This window comes from Oryctolagus cuniculus, chromosome 4, assembly GCF_051225735.1.
Source record: "Oryctolagus cuniculus isolate XC-2025 breed Fujian yellow rabbit chromosome 4, ASM5122573v1, whole genome shotgun sequence".
Classification (NCBI taxonomy): Eukaryota; Metazoa; Chordata; class Mammalia; order Lagomorpha; family Leporidae; genus Oryctolagus; species Oryctolagus cuniculus.
In genome coordinates this window covers 20,054,085-20,070,097 of record NC_142870.1, presented here as the reverse complement: position 1 = coordinate 20,070,097, position 16,013 = coordinate 20,054,085, and the positions used below count along the sequence as shown (strand labels likewise).

General features: G+C 43.0%; 1 long non-coding RNA gene and 1 pseudogene across 7 annotated transcripts in view; one reads left to right on the top strand and one right to left on the bottom strand.

The window, feature by feature from the left end:
• Positions 1–16,013, top strand: part of LOC149126925 (uncharacterized) — an 85,389-nt gene that overhangs the window by 54,302 nt on the left and 15,074 nt on the right. For 4 of the 7 annotated variants that reach the window (XR_016232297.1, XR_016232298.1, XR_016232295.1 and 1 more), the window contains exons 2-3: positions 8,994–9,067; positions 10,176–10,298. This is a non-coding gene — a long non-coding RNA (uncharacterized LOC149126925). Of the gene's footprint in view, positions 1–8,993; positions 9,068–10,175; positions 11,063–16,013 lie in introns of those variants that run through there. The other 3 variants (XR_016232299.1, XR_016232300.1, XR_016232294.1) reach the window with 2 other exon arrangements.
• LOC103350637 (U1 small nuclear ribonucleoprotein C pseudogene) lies at positions 8,456–8,899 on the bottom strand (annotated as a pseudogene).

Here is a 16,013-nt window from a genome sequence, read left to right as displayed (position 1 = left end):
TTCAATGTGACTAATGATAAGTGGTAACTTTGCCCTGCCATTTGCCAAAGATAAGTTCTAATATATGCTTTGAATTCCCTGTGATCTTTTGCTGTGAGGTTTCCTTCCTTTACCTTCTTTCATATTGATGACCGTGTTTCTGTGTTTCTGTGTGTAACACATCTTTAAGCATCTTTTGCAGGGCTGGACGAGTGGCAACAAATTCTTTCAATTTCTGTTTGTTATGAAAAGTCTTTATTTCACCTTCATTCACAAATGATAGCTTTGCAGGATATAATATTCTGGGCTGGCAGTTGTTCTCTCTTAGTACCTGGGCTATATCTCGCCATTCCCTCCTAGCTTGTAGAGTTTCTGATGAGAAGTCAGCTGTGAGTCTGATTGGAGATCCTCTGAGAGTAATCTGACGTTTCTCTCTTGCACATTTTACGATCTTTTCTTTGTTTCACTGTGGAGAGTTTAATTACAACGTGTCGTGGTGAGAATCTCTTTTGGTCGTGTTTATTAGGGGTTCTGTGAGCTTCCTGTACTAGGATTTCTCTGTCCTTCTCCAAACCTGGGAAATTTTCTGCTAATATCTCACTAAAAAGGCCTTCTAATCCTTTCTCCCTCTCCATGCCTTCAGGAACTCCTAGAACCCGAATGTTGGGTTTTTTAATAGTATCCTGAAGATTCCCGACAATATGTTTTAGATTTCTAATTTCCTCTTCTTTTCTTTGGTCTGACTGTATCCTTTCCTGTTCTCTGTCTTCTAAGTCCGATATTCTCTCTTCTGCTTCACCCATTCTGTTTGTAAGGCTCTCTATTGTGTTTTTCATTTGATCTATTGAATTCTTCACTTCAGTCACTATCACAGTTTGCTGTTGTACTAGTTGTTTCGTTTCATTTTGATTCCTCCTTAATATTTCATTTTCACGAGAGAGATGTTCTATCTTGTCCATTAAGGATTTCTGTAGTTCAAGAATTTGTTTTTGAGAACTTCTTAATGTTCTTATCAATTTTTTGAGATCTGCTTCTTGCATTTCTTCTATGTCATCATCCTCATAATCTTGAATTGGGGTGTCTTTTTCATTTGAGGGCGTCATGGTGACTTCCTTGTTTTTATTACCTTGGTTTTTGCGTTTGTTATTTGGCATATTGGAGATATTTGGTTTCTTCACTGTGGTGCTTTTTCTTGTTATACTATGACTCTAGATTAAGTGGACTATCTGTTTTTGATGGAGCCTTAGGGCTTGAGATGGGTGTGGCCTGAGAGCTCTGTTTGGTGTGCCAAAGGTGACACTCCCAGGTTAGGTGTGGTAAACCTCTCTCTCTTTCTCTTTCTTTTTTTTTTTTGATTCAAAAGGGAAGTTATTCTGCACAGTTGAACGAAGTTGAAGGTAGTTAGCAGGCAAATGATATACCCACAGGAGCCAGAGATCAGAAGCTCTTTCCCAAGGACCACACAGGGAATCTGTTCTGCCCTCAGAGTGGGCTCAAATTCTCCTTCAGTCTCCCACTGGGTTGCCAAAGTTACGGAATTGTAGCGTCTCTGGAGAGTGCTCACGTGAATTCCGTGAGTTCTCTCCCCCACCGTCTCTTTTTTCACAGTCTCAGTTCAGTAGCACCACAAATTTGCTAGGTCCTAATCTCCTGTTAATTCGCCCCGCCCAGAGTCAGGTTTTTCTGCTAGGCTCAGGGCCGGTGCAGACCTGAGGTTGCTCTGCTTATGACATATGTCCAAGATGGCGCCTGCTCTTTGTCTTGCTCGCCCTTGAGAGGTGAGCGGAGAGAGAGAAACCCGTGTCCGTACCAGTCACCTTTTTTTTTTTTTCTCTCTCTCTCTCTCTTCCATCTAGCCTGGTGAACCCCCCCCCCCCGCCGGGGGTCGTTCCCTCTAGTCTCCTCTCTCCGCTTGCCTGCCGGTGTCTCGGGCTATTGAGGTTCGGCTCACCTCGCGTTCCAGTGCTGGTGTGTTGAGTCTGCCACTGGTGTCCCGAACTGTGGGCTCCCATGCTCTCCACGCAGGTCCGCTCCCCTTCCAGCGCCGATGTGTGGACTCGGAGCCCTGGACGTCCCAAGCCTGCCTGCTGTTGTCTTTGTGGCACGCACTCCCCTTTGAGCACTGGCGTGCAGATCCTGGGGCTTCCGTGGCTCGGTCCCGCGGCTCGGCTTCCGCGCGATGGGCGACCTTGTTCTCCCAGTAGGTCCTCCGATTCATGGCCACTTGGTCCAGAAGAGTTTCCTCTGCAATATTTTCCTGGTTCTTTTTTCTGAGGCTACCGTAACTCCCCTTTTATTAAACTAAATTTTCCCGGACTATCGGCGCGCACCCTCACTATTCCGCCATCTTGGCTCCGCCTTGAGTCATCTCTTCTAATTCCCAGTCACTTTCCATGGGGTAATTGTGTCAAACACCTTCCACTTTCCCTTTCCCACAAATTCTGCCTGCCAGTGACTTTGCCGTCAACATTACTGACAAGATAAAGCCGTCTGATGTGAGTCCCTCAGTCACACATGGTCACCAATCCCTCATGTTTTTTGTTTGTTTTTGCTTCTGCAGATCTGACTTTGCCAGCAGCTCACCCTGGGTGGGTGCCGCTCTCCTCTCTGCATCCCTGCCCCATGGTTGCCAGTGTGGTCCGTTCCACATATATCCTGTTATCATTGAGGCTTTCAGCTTTCCCTTTTAAAGATCTGATACCATACAAAGATTGATAGCCCCTTCCCTGAACTAATGCAGGAGTTTAATCCACAAAGTCTAATGAGAGTGCTATTAAGAGGTGGAAACTTATGACATGGTGGCAAAAAGCAATCTAAATGAAAGATCCTGGTGAACAAGACCCCAGCAGAAGGATCAGGCCATCAAGGAGGGAGGCGCCTTTCTCTGAAGGGAGGGAGGAACCTCCACTGTGATATGGCCTTGACTAAACAAGTTCAGAGCTGCTGAACTCAAGGGGCTTCCATAGCCTAGACAGCTCATAGCAAGAGTCTCAGGTGATTGCTGATGTCATAAATAAGAGTGCCAATTGTTAAATCAACAACGGGAGTCACTGGGTACAGGCTCCCCATGTAGGATCTCTGTCCTTAATATGTTTTACTATGAAACTTAAAAACAACACTACTAGTCGAACAATGCCCTATACCTTGTGTGGTTGTATGAGTGCAGCCTGTTGAAATCCTTGCTTAGTGTATACTAAGTTGATCTTCTGTATATGAAGGTGATTGAAAATGAAACTCGATGAAGGGCAGGATGGGAGAGGGACTAGGAGAGGGGAGGGCCGCTGGAGGGAGGGAGGTTGGGTGGGGGAGCCACAATACAAAAGTTGCACTTTGTAAATTCACATTTATTAAATAAAAAAAGAAAAAGAGGTGGAAACTTAATCTGAGTGTGGGATTTAGAAATGAGGCATTTGGGGGAAGTGATTACATTAGGTCATTAGGGTGGAGGCCCCATGACTGGGTCCTGATGGCCTTGTATGAAGAGGGAGAGATACCACAGAGAGACACATGTGTTCCTACTGTGATATGAGGTCAAGGGGGACTCTCAGAAGAGCCAGTGCTGTGTTGTTTGGACTTGGGACCTCCAGGACCAGGAGCCAAGATAAACTTTTCTTTACAAAGTAGTCTGCCTCTGGCATTTCATCATAGTAATGAAAAACTAATACTCCAGAACTTTCATATAAACCAGTATCCAATTAATTGATGATATTAATTGTACCAATTCTATCAATTTGCTTACCCTCCAACAGTACATAAGAGGGCATTCACTGTCCCCACAGGACTCAGAGTTGGTGAAACACTGTGATTAAGAGCATGGGCAGGAAGCCAGATTAGTTCTTAGTCTGGCCCCACTAATTAATAGCCATACCACCTTGGTTAAGCCACTTAAATTTCTGTGCTTCAGTTGACTTTCATAAAGCATGGGTAATAGTAGTACCTACTAATATTGAGTTGCGAAGATCATATAGTTAGCAAATATAAAACCCTCAGAATCATGCTATGTAGTAGTGCTTAGTGGGGTGGGTGCTTGGCATAGTGGTTAAGATCTTATTTGGGATGCCCACATCCCATGTCAAAATACCTGGGTTTGAGTCATGGCTCACTTTTGAACACCACTTCCTGCTAATGTGTATACATGGGAGTCAGCAGGAGATGGCTCAAGAATTTGGGTCCCTGCCACCCAAGAAGAGACCTAGAATGAGTTCCAGAGTCCTGGCTTTGGTACAGTCTGGCCCTGGCTGTTGCAGGCATTGTGTGAGTGTACTAGCAGATGGGAGCTCTGTCTTTCTCTGTCTCTCTGCATTTCAAATAACTAATTAAATAGTGCTTATTAAATGCTGTACACATATTAAATCTGTACCTGTTGATACCTGAAAATGGCTTCTGTTGTGGATTTCATTCATAATTAATAACATTTTTGGTCATTTGTTCTCTTTTGGGTAATGCCCCTTTAAGCCTTTTGCCAATTTATAAATTACTCATGAATATTTCCTCAGTGATTTTTCAAGCTGTTTATGAACTAAGACTGTCAACTTTTCTGTTCTTTGGTTTATTCTTTGAAAGCATCTTTTTAGTCTTTTAGATTTTTAGTTTGTTGATAGCATCTTACATCGTTCTTTTACTTCTATGCATAGAAAATTACTCTACATTTTTGTACTGGTTGACAACGTTAGTATTTTCTGGCCAGTGCCGTGGCTCACTAGGCTAATCCTCCGCCTTGCGGCGCCAGCACACCGGGTTCTAGTCCCGGTCGGGGCGCCGGATTCTGTCCCGGTTGCCCCTCTTCCAGGCCAGCTCTCTGTTGTGGCCAGGGAGTGCAGTGGAGGATGGCCCAAGTGCTTGGGCCCTGCACCCGCATGGGAGACCAGGAGAAGCACCTGGCTCCTGCCATCGGATCAGCGCGGTGCGCCGGCCGCGGTGGCCATTGGAGGGTGAACCAATGGCAAAGGAAGACCTTTCTCTCTGTCTCTCTCACTGTCCACTCTGCCTGTCCAAAAAAAAAAAAGTTTGTATTTTCCATATTTTCTCTTTTTCCCCACCGCCATTCTGAATCTGTTTTGGTGAGTAATTTAAAGTGCTTTGTACTCTTCAGGGGAGATTACAGTCTGAAGAGTATTCATTTTTCTTTTTCCTTTTAAAGATTTATTTATTTGAAAGGCAGAGTTGGAGAGAGGGAGAGGGGACCTTCTGATTCACTCCCCATATGGCCAGGCTGAAGCCAGGAGCTTCATCTGGGTCTTCCACGTGGGTGGCAGGGGCCCAAGCACTTGGGCCATCCTCTGCTGCTTTCCCAGGCACATTAACAGGGAAATGGATTGGAAGTGGAGCAGCCAGGACTCTAATCAATGCCCATATGGGATGCTGGTGTTGCAGGTGGTGGCTTAACATGTTGCGCCATAACACCGCCCTGAGAACACATTTTTTTTAACTAGGGGATGTTTAATAATAATAATGTTTCTAAAGGGAAAGCTTGGTGTGATACTTGTGAATCAAGGAATTTGTCTTGCCTTCTCCTTAAAGAGGAAGGATATTACTAGAGATGTAATTGGCTGGAAAGAATGTGAACTTGAAAAGCCACACATGGTGCGTGTTCACAAGGAGACTACTTCCGGAGATGGGATCCTGTTTTAGGTAGACTTCCCAGTGAAGTCAGCCTGCAGGAACTGCTGCTGTTTGTTGCTTTTGCTTCTCTGGCTGACAGCATAGCTCGGCGGACCTCCTGTGTGGAGCCTAATGCCCCTCTTGACAGAAGCTTCCTTGTTGCCTGCCTGCCCTGTTGCAGACCTGTGCCTGGAGGCAGACACTGCCCACATTTCCTCCAGGCTCTTCTGCGGGTGTCTTATGGAAGTCATGAAATTCTGGAATGTTCTCAGCAGGCAGCTCAGTCTTGGACCCCTGCCTTGACCCTCAGCAGACGGGCAGTATAGGAAAACCTGTTATGGAAGAAGTCTGAGGGAGTTGCTATCTAGTTGGGATCATTTGACATTTGGAAAATAAGCCAGAGTTAGCCAAGCTGTTTTTTGTCTAAAAATCATTTCTGGCTTATAATTCTGCTCCCTGAAGACTCTAAAAATGGTCAAACTGACAAATTATGTTTTTGTTGTAGTCTGCTCTCTTTTAATTGGCAAAGAGTATTTTTGACTCTGTGTGAGGCTTATTCTCTGCAGATGTGACCTTCACTGCTGCTTTAACTCCGTGTTCTCCTGGCCTTTTGATACAGAATACTGTTCTTAAGCTGCTTTGCCATGACAGGTGTTCATCTTGCCCAGGACTACTTACTCAGTTCAGGTGAACATCAGGCAGAAACTGCTCTTTTCAAAAAGAAAAAGAATAGTATAAATTTAAGGAAAGCCATCTTCCAGAGCCTTATAGATAAAAGTATTCTTTTGTGTTGGTGTGAGCTGTGACCTTGAGAGGAGTGACTTGGATATAGAACAGATTACTCAAGTTTCTATTGTTTCCAAATTAATAGTCAGTTTGCTAAAGGAATGCTCTCAAAGCCCTAGTTCCTAGTTATCTTTAGATTATAAATGTTACTCTACTTATCAGTCTAGCAGATTTTAACAAATGGCTTGAATAGTGCCCCTCCAACATTTATGTTCACTCAGACTGCAGATTATGAGCCTACTTGGAAAGAAGGTCTTTGTAGATGTTATTGAGGTAAAGATTGAGATGAGTTTATACTGGGTTAGATAAATCTAATACTGGATTAGATAAATCCAAGATTGCCCTTGTTAGACACAGAAAATAATAGACACAGAAGAGAATCCATGTAGTACATGGAGGTAGAGATTAGAATTACACTGCAACAAGTAAGGAGGGGGCGGAGCCACCACAAGCTGGGAAAATCCAGGAAGGATTTTTTTTTTCTAGAACCTTCTGATGGAGCATGGCTATGCTGACATATTTGTTTCAGATTTCTGGCCTCCCCAAGGGGAGAGTGACTTGTACATTTCTGTTGTCTTAAGTCACTTTGTTCCTGATAATTTTTGCAGCAGCCCTGGAAACTAATATGAAGTGTTGGATTTTGTGGATTCATTTTCAAGCTTAAATTCCTTTAGACAATGTAAACTGCAGTTTAAATATCTGATTATCTTTTAAACAAAATCAATAGCTTTTTTTATGCGAAAGAGAATGAGAGAGAGAATATTCACAAGAGTGTTCCTGGAACAGGATGAAAACAGAACTCATTATATCAAGTCCTCCTGACCGGATATGTGTCCATCTTCAGCTCCAAACCAATCAGGAGCCAAGAGCTTCCAAATCCTACCTGCTAAAGCAAGCCGCCTGCTCCCTTGTTAAGGAATTTTCAACCTGCACACATACCCAGAATAGCCCAATGTGACCAATAGGTGACTTTGCTGAAGTACCAGTAGTGAGCAACTGCCATTTTGAGTGTTGCAAGAAAACCCGGCAGTGCCTGCAGAACGTTGAGCCAGGTACAAACCCAAGATGTAAATCAAAATGTCATGAACCTAGGGGGAATTGCCAAATCGCCCAACCCTATAACAGCATCTGTTCAGCTCCAGTCAGTCACTTGGCTGAAACTCTTCCCTGGCATAAGCCCCCAAAACCTTGTCTAGGTTATACATTGGCCTCTTGCCAATTTCTATTTGTAAATGAGCCAAAGAACCTGGAGTTGATAACACTTCATTTGTTCACTGCCTAAATGTCTGCACTATCCAAGGTTGTACAGGGTCCAAAGTCAGGACCCAGGAACTCAATCCAGTTCTCTCATGTGAGTGGCCAAAACCTACTTGAGCCATTGTTGATTCCTCCCGGGATCTGCATTGTCAGAGCCAGAAAATGAACACTGGCACTCTACTGTGGGATGTGGGCCTCCTAGCTGCTAGGCTAAGTGCACACTTAGTTGTCTTTGAAGACTGTCGTTTAAAGTCTTGTTCCAATGTTGATTTCCTGATTATAATAGATGTACCATGGTTACACAATTATGGTTACGTAAGGTGTTACCGTCAAGGGAAGCTAGGTGAAGGATATGTAGAAATTCTCTGTACTATTTTTTGTACTTCTACAATGCTATGATTATTTTAAAAATAGAATATTTAAAAAATCTGATTATAATACAAACCTAGAAATTAAATGGAATATATTCTTGGAGTTTGTATCTCACTAGAAATGTATGATGATTAAGTAGCTTACAGAAAAGCGTGGTGATCCTTACAGCACACATCAGAATCACCAGGAGGTCTTTTAAAATGGATTACTAGGCCTCTCTCCAGAGGTTCTTTCTTAACTTTTTTAAAGAGCTGACAATTTTATTTTCACATTTCACAATACAAATGAAAACTACACTTGTTAAAATCCTGCTGCTTCCCTCCAGTGTGACTCTCGCTCTGATAGGAAGGGGAGTGAGTCTTCCTTGTCATGCTGTTAGAAAACTCCCAGAGTCCCAGCACCGTGATCTCCTGGTGAAGCAGAATAAGTGATGCAGGATTCCTGTGAAGAGGCCGCCTCTCTATCCTTGTTTGGCTGTCATTCCTGGATGAGTGGGCACCACCGTGGGATGGACAAGAGGTCTCACCACTGGCATGTGGCCTCCCTTAGGTGACCTCATTACAGAAGGTTCCGTTGGCATCATCCTAGGAGGGGGAGGGCCCATTATTGGCATCATGAGAGGTCCTTCAATATGGGCTGCTGGCAATATACAGGGGTGAGGAGGACTTGGGAGACTGGGAGGTGATGGGATCATCACTCTTGCAGGAGGAGGAGCAGACAATGGTGTAGGAGGTCTCTTTCCTGGTCTAAAGGCAGCCATTGCTTTTTCAGTCAGGCTCTGTCATCCATTTCTGATAGTAGACTTTCACATTCTCTTTGTTCTTCCTACCACTGCTCTCTTTCTGGTAGATGGAGAGTCCTAGGTGAGGTATGTGTGTCAGTAGTCACAATAAAACTTGAGCATGTTGCTCTGTAGGCCATTTGCCACTCTCCAGACTTCTGATCCTGCAGACCTGTAAGTGGAGCCTGAAAAAAATGTATTTCTGGTTATATTTCAGGTGCTGCTGCTGCTGCTGGTTGAGAAACTACACTCAGAACCACTGGAGTATCATTAACTATCAGCATCAATTGTGTAGGTAGAAGTGAGACAGAGACTCAGAATTGCTCATTCCTTGGTATTTTTCTAGCTGGGTCAGGTTTTGACTAGGATGAGTAGGTAGCATAGCACCCATATCCTCAGGTTCTCTAACACACATGGCTCCAAACTGAATGACTGGCACTGAAGCCACCTGGGGGTACAAGGACATCTTGACAAGATCTATTTTACCAAGAAAATATCATATCTTTAAGAAAAAATATTTAAATTATTCCAAACAATTGACTATGCATGTCTTATTTTTTTGAATATTTATTTTTAGTTATTTTCATTTTAAAGGTAGAGAGACAGTGACAGAAATGTTCCATTTGGTATTTTACTTCCCAACTGGCTGTAACAGTAAGGGTTGGGACAGTCCAAAGCCAAAAGTCCAGAATTCCCATGATTCTCTCAAGTAGGTGGCAGGGACACAAGTCCTTAAGTCATCATCTTATCTACCAAGGTTTGCATTAGCTGGAAGCTGGATTAGAGGTGGAATGGCTGAGACTTGAACACAAGCACTCTGATATGGGATGCAGGTGTCACAAGCAGCATCTTAACAGCTAAACCAAATGCCCATCCCAGCTGTGCAAATATTATTATGTCACCACTGATTTTCTGTGCTCTAGGGTTATGCAGGTTATTACTACTTAGTATTTCCATTTTGATGAGGGAGGATGAGATTACTCCAGCTTTATACCTCCAGTGATGGTTTAATGATTCAAACTTCTTATTTTTCCTATTCTCCATGAATTTTTAATTTTTAATAATTAATAGAACAGATGTCATGTGGTTAATAGACATAATTAGCAGAATATAATGATACTTCCATCCTTTCCTCCCTACACCCCTATTCTTCCTGCCTTTTTTTTAAATTTGTGGATAATGTTTTTCAGTTTACTTCATGGTCAATGGCTTAGTGATCCACTAACTACAGTTCAACAAGTAAAAGTAGAAGGATCACTGTTCAGCAGGACTATAGACAAGGAATATAAGCCATAACCAAATCCCAAGATATCAATTTCACTCATATATATTAAAATTTTTATGACTCTATATTTACTATCAAATCAGAAACTAATCTTTTTTTTTTTTTTTTTTACAGGCAGAGTGGACAGTGAGAGAGACACAGAGAGAAAGGTCTTCCTTTTGCCGTTGGTTCACCCTCCAATGGCCGCCGCTGCAGCCGGCGCACCGCGCTGATCCAATGGCAGGAGCCAGGAGCCAGGTGCTTTTCCTGGTCTCCCATGGGGTGCAGGGCCCAAGCACCTGGGCCATCCTCCACTGCACTCCCTGGCCATAGCAGAGAGCTGGCCTGGAAGAAGGGCAACCGGGACAGAATCCGGCTCCCCAACCGGGACTAGAACCCGGTGTGCCGGCGCTGCAAGGTGGAGGATTAGCCTATTGAGCCACGGCGCCGGCCCCAGAAACTAATCTTTTTGAGTCTGACTGACTTCACTAAGCATAAGTATCTCTATTTGCATACATTTTGTTGCAAAAGTCAGGATTTCATCCTTTTTTTATGGTTGAGTAGTAATCCATTGTGTGTACTACATTTTCTTTACCTAGTCATCAGTTGATGTACATCTAGGTTGATTCTATATTTTAGCTATTGTGAATTGAGCTGCTATAAACATGGAGTACAGGTAACTCTTTTGTATGCTGATTTCATTTCCTTTTGTATATTACCAGAAGCAGGATGGCTGGATCTATTTTCAGATTTCTGAGGAATCTCTATACTGTCTTTCATAATTGTTATAGAAGTTTATGTTCCCACCAACAGTGTATTAGGGTACCTTTTTCTTCACATCCTCACCAGCATTTATTATTGATTTGTGTATGATAGCCATTTTAACTGGGGTAAGGTGAAAACTCATTATGATTTTTATTTGCGCTTCCCTGATGGGTGGTGATCTTGAGCATTTTTTTCATATTTCTGTTGGCCATTTGTATTCATCCTTTGAAAATGCATGTTCATGTCATTTGCCCATATCTTACCTGAATTTGTTTTATTATTGAGTTTCTTGAGCTTCTTATATCTTGGATATTAATTCTTAATAAGATGCATAGTTTGCAAATATTTTCTCCCATTCTGTCAGTTTGTTGATTGTTTCCTTTGCTGTGCTGAAGCTTCTTAGCTTAACATAATCCATTTCTCTTTTTAGCTTTTATTACCTGTGATTTGGGGTCTTATCCAAGAAGTCTTTGCCTAGGCCAGTGTATTACAGTATTTCTGCCATGTTTTCCTCTAGTAATTTGTTTAGGACCTTAGTTTTAGATATATAATCTTTATTTACCTCTTTGGGGTCATTCTCTGGTTTTGAAATTAAGGTAATGTTTGTGTCATAGAAAGAATTTGAGTGGATTCCCCCCTTTCAATTGTGTTAAATAGCTTAAGAATTTGAATTGGGAGATCCAAGATGGCTGAATAGGGTATAGCCTAACTTAAGCTGCCCTGGGATATGAAAAGACGAAAGGAAGCACTATGTTTACAGGGGTCTAACCTTGTGAAATCGTTGATGAAGAAGTGAAGAAAAAACAATGAAGACTCCATGAGACAAGAGGAGAGAAGACAGAAATACTGTTGTAGCTAGCCATGTGGTGTAGTCAGCTGCTGGCTGTGACCTACCATATTACCATGTCAAGGTCGGAAGAAATTGTCATGGACCTTTCTGCATTGGCAGGTTTAGTTGAGAGGGAGTTCCACAGTTACCTACTATCTTTAACATCAACCTGGAGAGCTGACTGGGGTCTGAGCAACTGCCAGGCTTGGAGCAATGAAGCCATCTTGTTTCTTTCCTCTCCCAACTCACACAGAGCACCCTACTCAGCAGTGAAAAGCTGTGCAGTGCGCCTCTGTTCTACCAGCATCATAGAGTCAAGTAACATGTGGAACAAAGGACAGACCCCCTGCATCCTGAAGCCATAGTAGTTTTGGGGCATTAGCCACACTGCTAGGTTCATATATTCTATATGAGCAAGGGGGATTCACTATAGCTTTTGGGGCTAACCCACAGACTAGGGTTGTTGATATTATAAGCCCAGCACCATTTGGATTTTCCTTTCAGGACCTGAGGAAGGATCCGTCCATATAACATGGTCCTAGAGCCACAGCATTTGGTACCATAAGCCCCAGAATCACTCAGGCTTGCCAATAGAATAAGGGGGCAACTACCCTTATCTCCATCAGCAATAAGAACATGGCCCTGGCTATCACATTTGCCAGAGAGACTGACACTGAACTCTTGTAGACCAAACATTCACACCCAAGAAAATCCTTATTCATCTCAAAGCCGCACTTCTATCCTTATGAACTTCAGATAACTAGATCACTGTGTCACTTATAGATACAGTTTACATCGTTTAAAACTGAAGAAACCACTGAGACTTCACACCTCTGCTCACCTAGACTCAAAGCCAAAGCATCAAGCCAAGTGATACCCCGCCTTCTAGCTAAACTATAAACTCTTTTCCAATAAAACCTACTCTAAAAAGAATGGATGAATACACCAGTTAGGCATACATCAATGTAGGGGCACAGGTGACATGATGAAGTATGATGCCTCCAAAAGAACGCAATACTTTTTCAGAATTAGATCCTAAACTGAAGGAAATCTGTCAAATGATATAGAATAAGGATTGTAAGGAAATTCAATAAGATTCAAGGGAGAACAGATAAAAGAAATGAGGAAATGAAATATTATAAGGAGATACAACTAATTAAAAAATCAAATAGAAATTTTGGACATGAAATCTTCAGTGAAATAAAAAATAGAACTGAGAGCCATAACAGCAGAATAGACCAATTGGAGGAAATAATTTTTGACCTTGAGGACAAGAATTTTGAAAAACCCAATCAGACAAAAATAAAGAGAAAAGAATTTAAAAGAAAGAAGAAGTCAATGTGAAATATAGGTCCTTAAACAACCAAATACTTGTATTATAGGTTTTCCTGAAGGAGGAGAAAAGGAAAAAGACATTGGGAACCTACAAAATGAAATAGTTGACATTTTTCCAGGTTTGAAAGGGACGTAGGCATCCAGATCCAAGAAGCTCAAAGGACCCCAAGCAGATTCAACCAAAAAAGATTTTCTCCAAGGCATATTGTCATCTTATTTTCAAAAATTAGACAAGGAGAGATTTCTAAAGAGTAAGAAGAACTTCAAGTTACATATAAAAAAAACCAATTAGATTAACATCAGACTTCTCAGCGAAAACCCAACAGGGAGGAAGAGAGTGGCATGATATACTCAGTCTTAAAAGAACAATTCCAACCAAGACTGTTACGTCCAGCAAAGCTATCCTTTAAAAGTGAAGGAGAAATAAAGCATTTTCCAGATAAGCAAAAACTTAGCAAATTCACCACCACCAGACAAGCCTTACAAGAAATTCTGAAGGGTGTCCTCCATTAGAAGTAAACATGAAAACGTGTTGCCGTCTACTTGGCTAATAGAGCAGGTGGAATCACTATTCAATCAGCAAAATGACAGGTCTTAGTTTTTGTATAGCAATACTAACCTTGAATGTAAATAGGTTACATTCTCCAACCAAAAGACTTAGATTGGATGAATGGATTAAAAAAAACCACAACCCCACTATATGCTGCCTACAATAATCTCAATTCACAAACAGTGATACACACAGGCTGAAAATGAAAGGCTAGAAAACAATATACCAGGCAAATGGAAACCAAAAATGGGCAGGTGTAACTTCTGATATCAAATAAAACAGACTTTAAATCAAAAACTGTAAAAAGAGATAGACATTATGTTTATTTTTGACAGATGGAGTTAGAGACAGAAAGGTCTTCCTTCCGTTGGTTCACCCCCAAAATGGCCACTATGGCTGGTGCTGCACCGATCCAAAGCCAGGAGCCAGGTGCTTCCTCCTGGTCTCCCATGTGGGTGCAGGGCCCAAGCACTTGGGCCATCCTCCACTGCACTCCCAGGCCAAAGCAGAGAGCTGGACTGGAAGATGAGCAACTGGGACTAGAACCGATACCCATATGGGATGCCGGCACCACAGGTGGAGGATTAACCAAATGAGCCACAGCGCTGGCCCAAGATATTGTGTGTGTGTGTGTGTGTGTGTGTTTGACAGGCAGAGTGGACAGTGAGAGAGAGAGAGAAAGGTCTTCCTTCCGTTGGTTCACCATCCAATGGCCGCCGCGGCCAGCACGCCGTGGCGGGCGCACCATGCTGATCCGATGGCAGGAGCCAGGTACTTATCCTGGTCTCCCATGGGGTGCAGGGCCCAAGCACTTGGGCCATCCTCCACTGCACTCCATGGCCACAGCAGAGAGCTGGCCTGGAAGAGGGGCAAGCGGGACAGAATCCGGTGCCCCAAGCGGGACTAGAACCCCGTGTGCCAGCACCGCAGGCGGAGGATCAGCTTAGTGAGCCGCAGCGCCGGCCAACATTATGTTTTAATAAAAGGTTTAGAAAAAAATAAAAAGGTTCAGGCAGGCGCCACGGCTCACTAGGCTAATCCTCCTCCTGTGGCGCCAGCACCCTGGGTTCTAGTCCCAGTTGGGGCTGTGGTTCTGTTCCAGTTGCTCCTCTTCCAGTCCAGCTCTCTGCTGTGGCCCGGGAGTGCATGAAGACCAGGAGGAAGCACCTGACTCCTGGCTTCGGATCAGCGCAGTGCACTGGCCGTAACAGCAATTTGGGGGGTGAACCAATGGAAGGAAGACCTTTCTCTCTGTCTCTAACTGCCTGTCAAAAAAAGTTTTAAAAAGTTCAATTCAGCAAGATGGCATAACAATCATCAATATATATGTACGCAACACAAGACCATCTAGAAATATACAGGAAATACTACTAGTCCCAAAGGCAGAGATAGACTTTAGTACAACAATAGTGGGTGACTTCAATCCACTACTCTCATCAGTGGACAAATCATCTAGACGGACAAATTGCCTAGACCCCCCCCCCAAAAAAAAATCCGTTAAAATACACCAGAGTTGAAAAAACTATCAAGCAAATGGACTTAACAGATGTTTGCAGAACATTTTATGCAACAGCTGAAGGATACACATTCTTCTCATCACCACATGAAATTTTTTTTCTTTTTTTAAAAAATTTGTTTGAAAGTTAGAGTTACATACAGAGAGGGAGAGGGAGAAAGAGAAAGAGAGAGATCTTGTTCCAGATTTCCCACATGGATGTAGGGGCCCAAGCACTTGGGTCATCTGCTGCTGCTTTCCCTGTCATGCTAGCAGGGAGCTGGGTCAGAAGTGGAGTAGCCAGGTGTAGAACCAGTACCCCTACAGGATGCTGGTGTCATAGACCACTGCTGTACCCCCTATACCACAACAGCAGCCACATTTGGAACATTTTCTAGGATAGACCACATGTTAGACCATAAGTCAAGTCTCACCAAATTTAAAAGATTGAAATCATATCATGTATCTTCTCAGACCATAAAGGAATAAAACTAGATATCAACAATAAGAACAATATAACATTCATAAATACTTGGAAATTAACATAAAACTGAATGATCAATGGGTCATTGAAGAAAGTACAAAATTATCCTTAAGGAACTCATCCATGACCCAATGGTCTAACATTGAAATCAATCACCAGGGTTACATCCTTTGAGAGACCTCAGATAGGCTTGAAATTATATATACAGTAATGACATTGTGCTTACTATTTTATTTCTAAACTTTTTTTTTTTTTTTGACAGGCAGAGTGGACAGTGAGAGAGAGAGAGAAAGGTCTTCTTTTGCCATTGGTTCACCCTCCAATGGCCGCCGCGGCTGGCGCATCACGCTGATCCGAAGCCAGGAGCCAGGTGCTTCTCCTGGTCTCCCATGGGGTGCAGGGCCCAAGGACCTGGGCCATCCTCCACTGCACTCCTGGGCCACAGCAGAGAACTGGCCTGGAAGAGGGGCAACTGGGACAGAATCCAGCGCCCCGACCGGGACTAGAACCTGGAG